General features: G+C 38.3%; 1 long non-coding RNA gene across 1 annotated transcript; it reads left to right on the forward strand.

Annotated features, from left to right (window-relative positions):
- Nucleotides 1-8,438: 8,438 nt before the first annotated feature.
- Nucleotides 8,439-12,771, forward strand: LOC128153144 (uncharacterized). The gene is made up of 3 exons (XR_008238849.1): nt 8,439-8,669; nt 9,302-9,394; nt 12,666-12,771. It is a non-coding gene; the product is annotated as an uncharacterized LOC128153144 (long non-coding RNA).
- Nucleotides 12,772-12,833: the final 62 nt, after the last annotated feature.

A 12,833-nucleotide genomic window follows, 5' to 3' on the forward strand; every position in this document is an offset into this window, starting at 1 on the left:
TCAGTCTTTTAAAAGATTTACATCAAAGTTGTTGAATTGTGAAGCAGATTTTTAGAAAAAAGGATCAAAGTATGCTTTCTTAGTATCCCAGCTGAGTTGAGGAGAGTCCATGGAGCTTTTAGGGTGAGGTTTACGTCAACGTGGAGTTGTGGAGGATTTATACTTGTGGAGCTTAAAGTACAACTTTATCTGTGCCTGTTGCCGCTCATGATACGGCATGAAAACTCCTCCTGCCTCCTTTGGCAAAACGTTGTGGGTTTTATTTCCCTGTGCGCTATGTTTGGGCCTGGGATTGTAGGTGACGGAGAGTGTAATTAAAGCTCAGTTAAACAGCACATTTTGCAAAGAGACTCAACTAGCTTTTAAGTAAAGCTTCCTGGATATTACTTTAAAAAAAAAAAACAAAACAAAACTTATTCAGGATAGTGAGGGTTATTTCAGTTTATAAGGAACCTGGGAAGCTTTTGTCTGAACGTTGGTCTGAGGACCAAAAAGTAATGGTCTTTGATCTTGTCTCTGAAGCGGAGTCCATCTCTGGCACTGGAAAACCCATTTCTCTTTCTGCATCAGCTTCCCCCATCGTTAAGTCTTTGTTTCAGCTGTTCCGGGGGGTGTGTGTGTGTGCATGTGCATGCAGGGGTGAAGATTAACCAAATATAGAAATATTCCTTTAAGAGTAAAACATGAACTGGCTTTAAAAATATGTTGTTGCTATTAGTTTTATGAGGCAGCTGTAAAATAGATGCTGCTTGGAAAATCTGTGTTCATTTCTATTCAGACTTTCTATGCCTCAGTTCCTCATAGTATAGTATTTGCTTGGTCAAAGATAAGCTCCTGCATATAGGATTCTTACAGCTTTGGCATTGGTGATCTGTTTGAGCCTGTAGAGAGACACACAAATTAAACCTAATGACAACGACAGTCAATTTGATGTGCAGAGGAACATTGCCGTTATACGGTATTATGCACGTATGTCCAGTAATCTGTAGGTAACATGTGGCACTGCTTATTCACCGAGCTCATAATTTGAGTCTGACAGCCTTGGGAATATACCCGTGTCCCACGTATTTGCAGCAGTCTGCAGTCATGTTTGCTTTCTGGCCATCCTGGTAGCGCTCTGTTGGTGTGCCCTTCGTAAACAGCTCCCACGCATGCTTCCAGGTGGGATGTGTTTTGTCGCTGTGTAAACAGACCTATAAAGCATTTAAGGCTTGATTTGGGAAAATAGCTCACATTTTTCTGGTATTTGCCACAGAAGAGCCCTTCTGTCTCGGTGTGTTCTTCAGTGAAATTGAACGTTGCGTGAACAGGATTTGAATATTGGCCCTTTTTCTGTAGGCTGTCTACAAGGGCAGCAGTAGAAATATGATCTTGAATGGTATGGAGTGTCCCACAAATAGGCTGATTGTGCCATTTGTTGGGGGGAAGCTTCGCTGTTGAAGGTGCTGTTATGATCAGAGTCAGTTTGGTGGAAAGTAAGATAAAAAGGATACAACGCTACCTTGACAGGCCCTAGGCAAACACCTTTAAGACAACCTTTTCAGTTCTCTGATTTACTTTCTCTCCTGTCACTGTTCTCATTTCCTTCCTTCACGTTCCAGGGTTTTACCTGTCGTTCTTTAGTGATTTTTTTTTTTTCCCCAGCTGTCTTCAAGGTCTTAATGGGTACCACGGGATTGGTCCAGCGGCTCAGTTTTGTAGTTTGGTGCTCCTGGCGTAAGTGATGAAAGGAGACCTCCTGTGCAGTCAGCCACCTATGCCTCCTCTGTACTTGTAAGTCTCATCTATCGTGTGAGCCTTGATGGGCTTACTTTGCCTGCAGCTTGGACGGCTATATCCTTTGGAGGAAATCCTGGTTGTGTTCCCTGACCCCTACCAGCTAGAAGTGTAATAGCAGAGTTTGGCCAATTTTTTTTCTGTCAAATAGTAAGCTACTCAACACAGTTATTTTGTGATGTGATTGTCTCCAATTTTATAAAACAGTGGTGCTTCACCATGCTTGGGGGGAGTGGGATGGGTAATCTGTCCAGTGTCCTCTGCACAAAAAGCAGTTGATTTTGAAGTGTTCCTCAAGAACTTGATGTCCTTTCAAGACATCCTTGTACATCCTAATTTTTTTTAATTTTTTTTTTGAAAACTTGTGGTAGCTAGAATTTACACATAACCTGATACAGTAGAAAGAAATACTCTGGCTTTGAATTACAAAGGAAGATTCTAACAGTCTGAATTGAAAGTGACTAGAACAAGGAAAAGACTTTCTCAAAATTGTGACTATTTTTAAAAAAATGAAAAAAGCCACAGCACAATATTTTGACTCTTTACACAGAAGTAAGCAAGGCTGTGCATAGCCCAGCATATACTTTCCTTAGTAAGTTGCCACTGTCCATGTGTCCTGGTTCTCCTGCTCGTCTACTGATGTTTGTGCCTTGAAGTGAGGTTTGGTTTGGGTTTGTTTTTTTTTTTTTCTTTTTTTAAAGGATGTAGCTGGTGCTTACCTTGGTATAGTTGTAATTCTGTGGTGCTTGATGATATGGCCTTAGAATAATCAATTAGAAAAATGTCTTGAAGTTACGACAGGAAGTTTTTGTCTGTTCTTTTCCTTGGAACTTTGTGCCACAGGGAAAACTCCTCACAGGAGTCGAGTATTACTAATGGGAATGTATTGTTCGAAGCATCCTATTTCAGCTCTCTTGTCTTAGAGAGGTAAGTTCAGTCCTCCTTCATTTTTACGCAGAACTGCAATGAAGACTTTGTATTTTTTTCTATTTGTTTACTGCTAGAAGAGGACTTGTTCATGGCTGTAGGATGAATAGGATGAGCAGAATTTGAGAACAGCTTATCTGTTCCCTGTTCCAAATTGAAAGTGGGCTTGACTTAGTTTTCCTAATGCATCTGGATGCATATATTGGGGCAGGATATTTTACTGCTTTGCTTTTTTATTTTTAAGAAGCGATGTCAACTCTTTTCCTAGCTCCCCCCATATCTGTCTTTTAAGAAAATCTCAGACCCCAGCATCTTTCTATGGGATTTTTTTTCCTAAGTTATTGATAATATGCTTACACAGTAATTCCATTTTAAAGTAGTCTTTTAGTCTAGGAATTTCCTTGTCTGATTTGCCTCAGACTTTCCAGAAAAATTCTACCTTGGCATAAAGTTTACACCTGAGAAAGTTCAAGGAAATCGGTTTAGCTTTCGCTAAATGAGGAAGGGATTCTGCCAAAATTGAGTTTAGGATGAAAGGCTAGTTTAAGCATGGATAGACTAGTTTCTTCATAATTATTAGCTAAGATTAGTGTATAATCAGTCTCATAAAGAAAAAAATATGACTAAATGGATTTTATATTGCTTATAAAAATGAATTTTTGTTTCTCCTTTGGCTACTCAGGGAAGTATGCTTACTACTAAACCATTGCTTTTAATTTTGTGAGCCGCCTCTTGTGTGCAAATTTCCTGTACATCTTGAATGAAATCATGTAAGAGATGAACAAAGAGTGAGGGGAAAAATTATAAATGGATCCATGTGACTGCCTCTTCTCCAGACAAATTTTTTTTTTTTTTTTTTTCCTCTCACTTAAAAAGTTTAGAGGGGAGGCAGGGCCATGCAGTGTTTGTTAAAGCTGATGGAATATCTTTCTCCCTCAGGGTATTTCTTTAATCAATGTTTCTTTATACCATTAGGTCATCTCCTTTTTTTTTTTTTTTTTTTTCTTTTTTCCCCCCGAAGAAGCCTTGTTTTGTACTTTTCATGCACCCTGATGTTTATTCTCAGAATTATGGCCTGATCACTTCCTCTCTTTTCCTCAAAATCTCTGTCTTTTTATCTATTTTAAGTGCTGGAGCACAAAGATAACCCCATCATAGTTCTCTCATTTTCCCCAGCAATTCCCCCCCTTCCTTCCCCGCAATGAAAAAATGAAAGGTCTCATGGTATTACAGATTTTCTTTATGCTTATTTTGGCCTATTTGCAACCCAAATACATCATCACGCTATAAGACGGCTCTCTAAGGCTCTTGGATCAATTAAAGGTAGCCCTATTCATTGCCAGTACAAACCTTTGCCTATTAACTCTTTCAAAGGGCATTTGTCATCGCAAAAAGCTGTGAATGCTGTCTGGGTTCATTGATTAAAAAAAGGTATTGTTTTAAGGCTGCTGAATATCTTAATTAGTTGTAATCAGAGGGTAGCTTGTGTCTGTAAAGTGATACAGTTACCTTTCACCTACTTGCTTTATTTTCTGTGTTTTTAAAAGAAAAAAAATCTCAAATGTAATTCAAGCATACTGTTTTTAGGGTACAAGAGGAGCGCACTTGCTGATTAAACTATAATTTATGACATTGTTTTGTAAAGCCAGATATTTAATGTGGTAACCCAGAATATGTCTCATTGGCCTATGATCAGCCAAGAGCGAGTAAGTGGAGCGGTGCTGCTCACTGCCAGCGATCATACTCCTTTCTTCACTCAGAAATCCAGTGTCTGTATTTGGGAAATGTAGAAATCCACCCCAACTCTGCAAGCACTTGCATGTGTGCTTAGCCTGAGCACGTGAATTGTCCATTAGTATGATACAGCACTGTTTGTCGGATCAAGGTAGAACAGGGTAATGTTTTTTTAGACCAGTAGTTCATTTGCCACAATTGTTGTCTCTAATGATTTGAAGCTATTTATGAATGTGTACCGAAGCTCTGGCAAACTGTTTTAGCCGGAAAAATGTCTTTTCTGCTGTCCCCTGAATCAAAACATTTCTTCCAGTAGTTAATAATACAAATCTGTTTCCTATTTAGAGAGACCCTTTCGAAAATTAAAATCAACACTTCTCCTTGGGCTTCATGAAAAGTTTTGTTTGCGCTTGTTGCTTTCTTGGTTTATTTTCCAGAGAAAACAACATAGTTTATATTTCTCCTAAAATACGTTGCTCAAATCAAATGGTTATTTATGTGCCTCTAATGGAGGCATCGGGGTGTAGACAGAACCCTTCCACTCACGTCTCAACGGTGTAGCAATGGCTTGCATCATTTGACCCTCACCCTCTGGTGATGCATTTCCAGAGGTGATTTGGGGTTATATGCTTTTCTTTCCGTATTTGTGCAAATATCTTCTTACAGGGAGGAAAAAACACTTGACAAAAAAAAATCCTACGCTAAGTCACACTTGGTATAAACGTGTGCTTTTGCGCTTGAATAAGGTATTAGATACAGTGATAATAGTAAATAGCATTTAATTTGTTTCATTATGGGAAGGGGAGGGGACACAAATGGTGTCTTACAGGGAGTGCCCCTCACGTGGGACAAAAAGTCTGAAGAAAATACCTAACACGCTAACCAGGTATATCAAATTGCTGGTGTAGTTTGGTCATCTGGGAAGCAGGGCAGTGCCATGTCTTGGAACGACCAGACAAATGAATCCCCAACACTCACACTCAACTTGTGGTTTGCCTGATGAATTTTATTACAGGAAATCCATGCATGTACATGCACGGATTCTCAAGGTAATATGGCAGTCACGTAAATGCAAGTGGTACTGTATTCAGTCTCTTATTTTCCAGTGAACAAGTATACTAGACAATGTATGGCTTGAAGTTAGAATATGTTTATGATTTATCTATTTCTTTCAGAAGCCAAGTTTCCTCACAGTACGATTCTGCTATACATGCCTAGATTCCGCATGAAGTACGTTTTGTGAGTACATTATCTCCTTTTTAAATTTTTTTTTTATTTTTACAAAAATGCTTCAAAAAATCCAGTTTTGTCTTCAACTGACTGTATAGATAAGAGCCTATTATAATCTCTATTTCATAGATGAGGAAAACCAGTCTGATAAAGATTAAAATTCCAATTCAAGGAAATGCAAAAACATAAGCACATATTTTAATGTTCCTGTGATTTTGGCATAAACTATTCTGAAAAGTTTCTCTGGGACGTTGTCAGAGGCAAAAATAGAATATGCATTTGCGTTGCAGACAGTACCTCAGCCACAGTATTCCTCACTGCAGTGTGTGGACATAAGAAGTTTTCTTTTTATACTTGATAAAAAATGCGATGCATGGCATGGTCATACAATAGAGATTTATTTTCATAGCTGGTTATTTAATTTGGTGGTTTATATCCTATCGTATTGAAGCTCATTTTGGTGTGGAGATCAATGCAGTTCTAACCTTTTTCTTCAGCTTTGTAGACTTTCACAGAAGTGTGTGGTGTCTTTTCTTTGGTCAGGTGCCTTGGAAATAAATTTGGAGAAATAAATATGCACATTTCTACTGTAGCTGTGCTGTGCATATGTATTTATATATAATGGTATTGTGTGTCTTGCTCTATATAACATTTTTAGGTGTCTGTACAAGTAGGAGATTTATGAAGTGTGACTCATTTTTCCTTCTCCACACTGTTCCAGTGGAAGAGCTCAGACTGCGATGAGAAAAACTAGTACACGTTATTAAGAATTCCGATAAAGTAGGCTGAATAAATTTGTTTTCTTTGTGAGCCTTAATCCTGTGTTGTATTGGCTTCTTGGACATGGCTAATTTATTTGGAATTCCATTCTGTTCCCGACAGCATTCCTGATTAGCAGTTTGATCACCCGGAGCAAAGTTACATACCAGCTTTCAACTCTTGTAATCTAGCAGTGTAATTTTTTCAAATGGACTCTTTTCTTTCCTTCTTTGCCCCAGCTCCCCTTCTTTTTGTGTGCAAAGAGACTTTAAAAATAAGCAGGATAACCTGTTAGTAGAATGAAAAACTTGTTCAAAACACAATATAGTTTTCTGAATGCCTGACTTGGGTCTGGCCACAAAGCCTCTGTGGCAAAGTTCAGACTGGAATATGGAAACTTCCAAAATCATAATCAGATTGTCCTGTTTATTGTAAATCTAGTGTTGTGTGGCTATTGAAAATGAGATTTAAGAAAGCAAACAATTAATGAGACAAAGCCAAAGCATAAAGCCTAAGCCATGCAATCCCACACCATTATTATTATTTTTTTTAAAATTTAGTATGATAATGGTAGGTCTGATAATACATTATTACTCACATGGTTTTAAATAAGCTTAAGAAGTTTTTTCTAGTTACGCATGTATTTAATAAGAACCGTGCTGAATGCAATCCTATTTTTGATCATCTATCTTCAAAGTTTCCAAAACCCTGTTAATTTCCAAGTAAACCTTTATAAGAAATATTTCAAATATAGCTTTCAGATAATGTAATTTTTAAATAGAAAAATAAGGTTCGGAGCTGTGTCAGCGCAGCATGTGAAATGTTTACCTTCCATCACTTATAAAGGATAACAGTTTTTTTCAATAATTGCATTTTATGGGTGGTGCGATATCATCTTTGAGTTCTTTCCATGGTCTGTTGTTTGCCAAAGCATGTTTTGCCTATGGTAAGTTTTAGAAACTTTACCCTTAGCTACTAAATAGAAGTTAAAGTAAAGTTTGTCACATGCTGGACCTTGTATGGAAATTGCAGTTGCGTCATTGTTTGCTTCTATCAATACTGGCTTATGCTGCCAAAACAAATGACGACTAGGAAACCCAAATTTAATTGTAAACCAGAGGCAGGTTTTGATCTGATCTCTTTTTGGTAGAACACAGGAGGAGCGTCATCTGAGTGCAACAAGAGGAAACGTAGCATGTAGCAGCCCCCTTCCCTAAGTGCTTAATCTGCTGAAGACATGTAGTTACAGACGAGAGGGAACTGGCTTTTCTATCCTGTGACATTTCTTGAGGTCCCACTCTGGTTTTGTACAGAGTGAGAAGGAAGCAAGGCTTTTAAGTCATGAGAGACTCAGGAATAGCCCAAAGATAGGTGGCCACAGCACTCGTCTAAAGACTCAAACTGTGGTTTTATGCATGAATGCTTTGACTGTATAATGTTTTGAAGAGCTTGATCTGTCTTTCTGTTTTGTTCTGATCTTGAATTTTATGGACCTGAAAAGCAGCTCTTGACAAATATTTCATCAGAGCTGGAGCATGTTTTGCCAGATTTCTGGTTTTGAAAAACTGGTATTTCAACTGAAACACTGTTTTGTCAAAAATAATAACAGTAAAAATCTCTACTAGATTGATGTGAATTCAGTGAGCGGATAAAAAAAAAAATCCACTGATGCCACTGATGAAAGGAGAGCACTGAGAAAGGATGGTTTAGGGCTAGATCCATTACGTCTGATTGAATTCAGCGATAATTCCTTAATTTCCCCAACAAAAATCCAGAGGTTCTTTCCAACCAAAAAATTATGCATCTAACTGAGTGTGAAGACTTAGCAGATAGTGTAGGGCCTCTGACCACTTAAAGAGGGAAATGGACGTAATAATTGCTTGATAACAAGCTATTCTGAACTTTGTAACGTAAATTCTAAATGTTTATACTAGGCTTTTTTCGTTTGACTAAATATTTTTGTATTTTTATGTTTGTTCACCTTTAGGTGGATGTTTTGTTTATTACTTACCTTTTAATTAATTGATGTGATTAAATATCATGGCATATACGTGGTCTATTCTGCTACTTCTAGATCATGTTCTGATCACACTCCTGGTAAGAAATTCCTATAAAGGAAAGGGAAGCGAGATGTCTACTGCTGAGCATTGCAGCATGCAGCAGCATATGAAGGTGATAATGGAGTGACAGCTCTGTAACTGCAAAGGTCTCATCAAGTCTTTTTTAAATACAGACCTCTTCAGGTAATCACTTTTAAGACTGATTTATAAGTTTTTGTTTCACTTTCTCCTAGTCCTTTTCCCTCATTTTTATTACTGTTTTTCCTATGATCTGTGCGTGGTTTTTTGCTTTTAAATCTTACTTTTGACTGTGAGGCCTTTGAGGATGAGCTAGAGTTTTACAAACACTTCTGGTTTTATGGACAGTGAAGTTATTCTTAAGAGAAGAAATATGTAATAAATGAAGTATCTTATTTCTGTCCTTGTTTTTCTTGATCATGGAAATGGGCATATTGAACTGACTGTAGTGGGAGGAGCATGTTTGCTGGGGATTTTCCAGTAGAAAACCAGTGGGGCAGGTGTTTGCTTTCCTTTGACTCAATGCAACATTGAATGATCTTGATATGTGCATGTTATCACAAGTTATTTGAAGCAGGAATTGACTTTGAATGTTAGATTTTGTCCTCTAAAGCTATGAATACCTTGATCTGGCTTTTTAAGTGGTATTTTGTTTTCAGTGTGATGTAGAACGCTTGTTCAGGAGATTTCACGTGTGTAAACTGGAGCAAGGTGCCTTTTTGACTCTGATAACTATAGAAGGCACCTGATTCTGAGACATAAGTGCCGGTCTTGAATTTTTCTTTTTTTCTTAGCAGTGCACTGGGAACTTCTTGTTAGCTATGGTGACACCTGCAACTTTGCCATTTTCTTTTGTAGATATCCTGCCTTTTGAATGTGTGGTAAATACAGTAAGTAAAATATCCTGTTTTTTAATGCTAATTTATGTATGTTTGGGGACATGTTTCAAACTGGTAACAGTGGATGTTTTATGATTATTGTTGTATTGTCTGCTTTGTTGCTTGTAAATTCACATGATATTTTAAAATTTTAGGAATGTAGTGATATTTTAGGAGGTAGACTGCTTCATAATTGGAACTGAAAAATTAGATGTGAAATCTGTTGCCTTACATTTTAAAGGTCAACAAGAATGCATAATAAATACTTTTTTGTTTGTTTGCTAAACTACCCTTCAATGGGCACTGATTACCATGACAATTAATTATGTGATAATCTAAAAGCAAAATATAGAATTTGTCTTGGAAATAGTTTCAAATTAGAGGATTTTAATAAATATTTATAGCAGAAGAGGGTAATAGTGTTATGTGATGAAAACATATGTTAGTAATAAAATATCATCTGTCAGGAATACTGTCCTATCACACCATTGTTCTCTAGAGAGATGATTATTTGAAAAACGATTTTAACAAAATAACCTATGAACAGAGAGGATGCTTTTATGTGTGATACAGCATACATTCTTCGAAAAGGCAAATCATTAAAAATGGTGCCAGGCATTAGGAATATCTGTCGTGTGAAAAAGTATATTTGGGAAAATCCAAAAATAATTATCGGTATGTAGACTTTACCTAGTACTTTTCCTCACTCAGTCTCAAAATACTTTACAAAGGAGGGAAGAACAGCTATCCGTGCTAAACTGTGTTTTCTAAAATCTAGCCACACAATGTTTTCATCTGGCACGTAGATTCGCCTTGCTTATTCTGTGCCATTAATTTTCTTTGGGAGGAAATCTGTCCTAAGAAGTGTAATCTAAGCAGCAAAGCACTATCCTTCCATCTTCAGCAACTGAAATGCAGTATGCCTTTGTGTGAATAAATGTAGTACCTGTGAAGAGTGCCAAGTTGACAGCCGTGGCATGTGGAGCCATAGAACTGCTATTGACGAGGCAGCCGTCGTGGAAGCTTACTTGGCTTTATGTCAGCCTGTCCCGGGCAGAGCCCAGCGCCAGGCACGAGGGTTGTGCGGTTTCTGTTCCGGCTTTGACACCTCTCGGGGAATGCCAGAGACGGCATAGCTGAGAACCACTTGTGAGCCCGGGGAGGAGGCACCTGTTCATTTGGCACTGGAATGAACCACCAATTCGTTCCTCGTGTGCCCTTAAATACCCACCGGGCTTCTCTCCGCTAACAGAGTGAACCGGAGCTGATGGCCAAGGCGTAGGATGTGCTGTATTACGTGACGGTCCCGTTAGCTAATATTGAAATCGGTAAAACCCTGCTGGTGGTTTTCAGCAATCCTGCCAGAGTATGGACAGCAGGATTGCACCAGGGTGAAGGAAGATGGTTGTCACAGAAGATACAATTTCAGGTATAGCAATTGCATCCATCCGGAGGAGTCAGATATACAGATATGTGCTTTTCTGAAAAAAGGCAGATATCATTGCCTCAACCAATAAATTACTTTACAGCTACAAAATGAGCCAGTTGCCCAAGTGAGTATGTAACGTAGAGCCCCTGGCTGTGGGCTTACAGTGGTTGCATTGTAGCAGATAGAGCCACTGAACAATTTGTCCAACCGTTTTTCCTGCTTAAATCCCTTTCAGATGAGATGATGATTTCCTTTCTTCTCATCTGTGTGCATGTAGGTCTCTTAAAAAAACAGGTTAGAGAAACAGCTGTCAGGAATGGCATAGTTGATCTTGCTTTAGGGCAAGCTGATAGATCTTTTGTGTCCCTTTCATCCTTTTTCCTATAAATCGAGGTGGCCCTAGTAACATATATATGTATATATATTTGTTCTCTCCAGCCTGCTGCATTTTTTCAGTAAAATCTTTGCTAGTTGAAAGGAGTAGTCCCTTTAAACTCAGCATCTTTTGAAGTCTGTAGGTAGAAAAAGACATTCATTGTTTGGTGCACCTCCACAAAGATTCCTTCTTAATCCTGATTGTGTGTACTCATCCCTTGGTTGAGCCTTCCTGCGTAGAGGAATTTGAGTTGATTCACATTCCTTCATAAATGCACATAGGGTAATACATCAGACTTTCTTTCCTTTTAAGCAATCTGATCAGTTCTGACACTTTCCAATTCCATTAAAAAATCCCTGTAGTAGTTAAGAGCACCTATTAGTGTGAACAAACTCCTGAAACCTCTTAATGTATTTGCTTTGCCATGCCATTTAACTGTTTACAAAGCCTGGAGCTTTCCTTCTGATACACAGTCAATAAAAGGGAACAGACTGAGGTTTTTTTCAATTGTAATGTAAATGTATTTGTGTTGTCCTTGTAGAAGGCAACGTGTTGACTCTCGTGAGGTTACCCCAGTCAGGACAAATTTGACCAGAAAATGGTACTGTAAGAGAATACTGACACTCAATATTTTGGTAAGCCATTTGGTTTAATGCAGAGTTTTGAAAATCAGGGAAGCAGTCCTGACACTGTGCTATTGCTTGGACCTTGTCTGAGTCATTTCACTTTACTGCTGATCCTTCACATTTTTGCCCTCACAACTCTGCTTGTCCAGGTCCAGTTGCTGAAGTCCAGGCCCAGGCAAGGCATTACTTGAACATCTATAAAATTTTCTTGTTTTCTTCTTGAACTGGGTTCTAGAGTTTGTACTTGTTCTAATGGGGACTTGGCATCAACAGGGACCTCAAGGTATTACTGTACCTATTCCCTGATTTTAAAGGAAAAAGAATGTAAAATCCACAGAGCTTTACGTTTCTGAATCGGGCTTTAATTTCTTTTTAGATGGAAAGTGTGGTTTCTGGGGAAAGGAGCTTGCTAGTTGAGTAAGTTCAAAAAGATCTTAGCCGTTCCAGTAATTACTCATTTCATCAATCCATCTATATTTAAAGTGAGCTAAACCGAGTTCTTTCCTATAATGTAAAGCAGCATTATTTGGAGAGCCAAATAAGGAAGTAGAACATAATCTTACAGGAGTTTCTTTCCCTTTTAGTTCGTATAGCTCAGAGACTTGCTGTAACAAGAGCCCTTCTTTCTATGAAACCTGTTTAACATATTCGACTAAACAAACTATCTCCTAAAGAAAGTAGGAGCATTTTTTTGTGTGTGCCTTGCTCTAGCATTGGCTCTTGAGGACATTTCTGCATTTGTCGACGTACTAAATGAGCGATGCATTTTGGACAGCTTCTGTGTTCTAATTTGTTTTGTTGTGCTTTTTTTCTCCCCCGCTCCCTCCCTTCTTCCCCTTTTAATTTGTCTAGGAAAAAAAAAGCTCCTCCAATGTTGTTTCCTGCAAAGACCATTCTTAAGAGCTCGTTGGACAGCGCAGGGCTCTTGAAGTGATAGCTAATTGGTGAAAGAAAGGCCGTGATTGTCTTGAGGGAGCTGGAAAGTGCTGCGTGTGCTGCTGAAAGGGACTAGGGAGAAGG

This window comes from Harpia harpyja, chromosome 16, assembly GCF_026419915.1.
Source record: "Harpia harpyja isolate bHarHar1 chromosome 16, bHarHar1 primary haplotype, whole genome shotgun sequence".
NCBI classification, from domain to species: Eukaryota; Metazoa; Chordata; class Aves; order Accipitriformes; family Accipitridae; genus Harpia; species Harpia harpyja.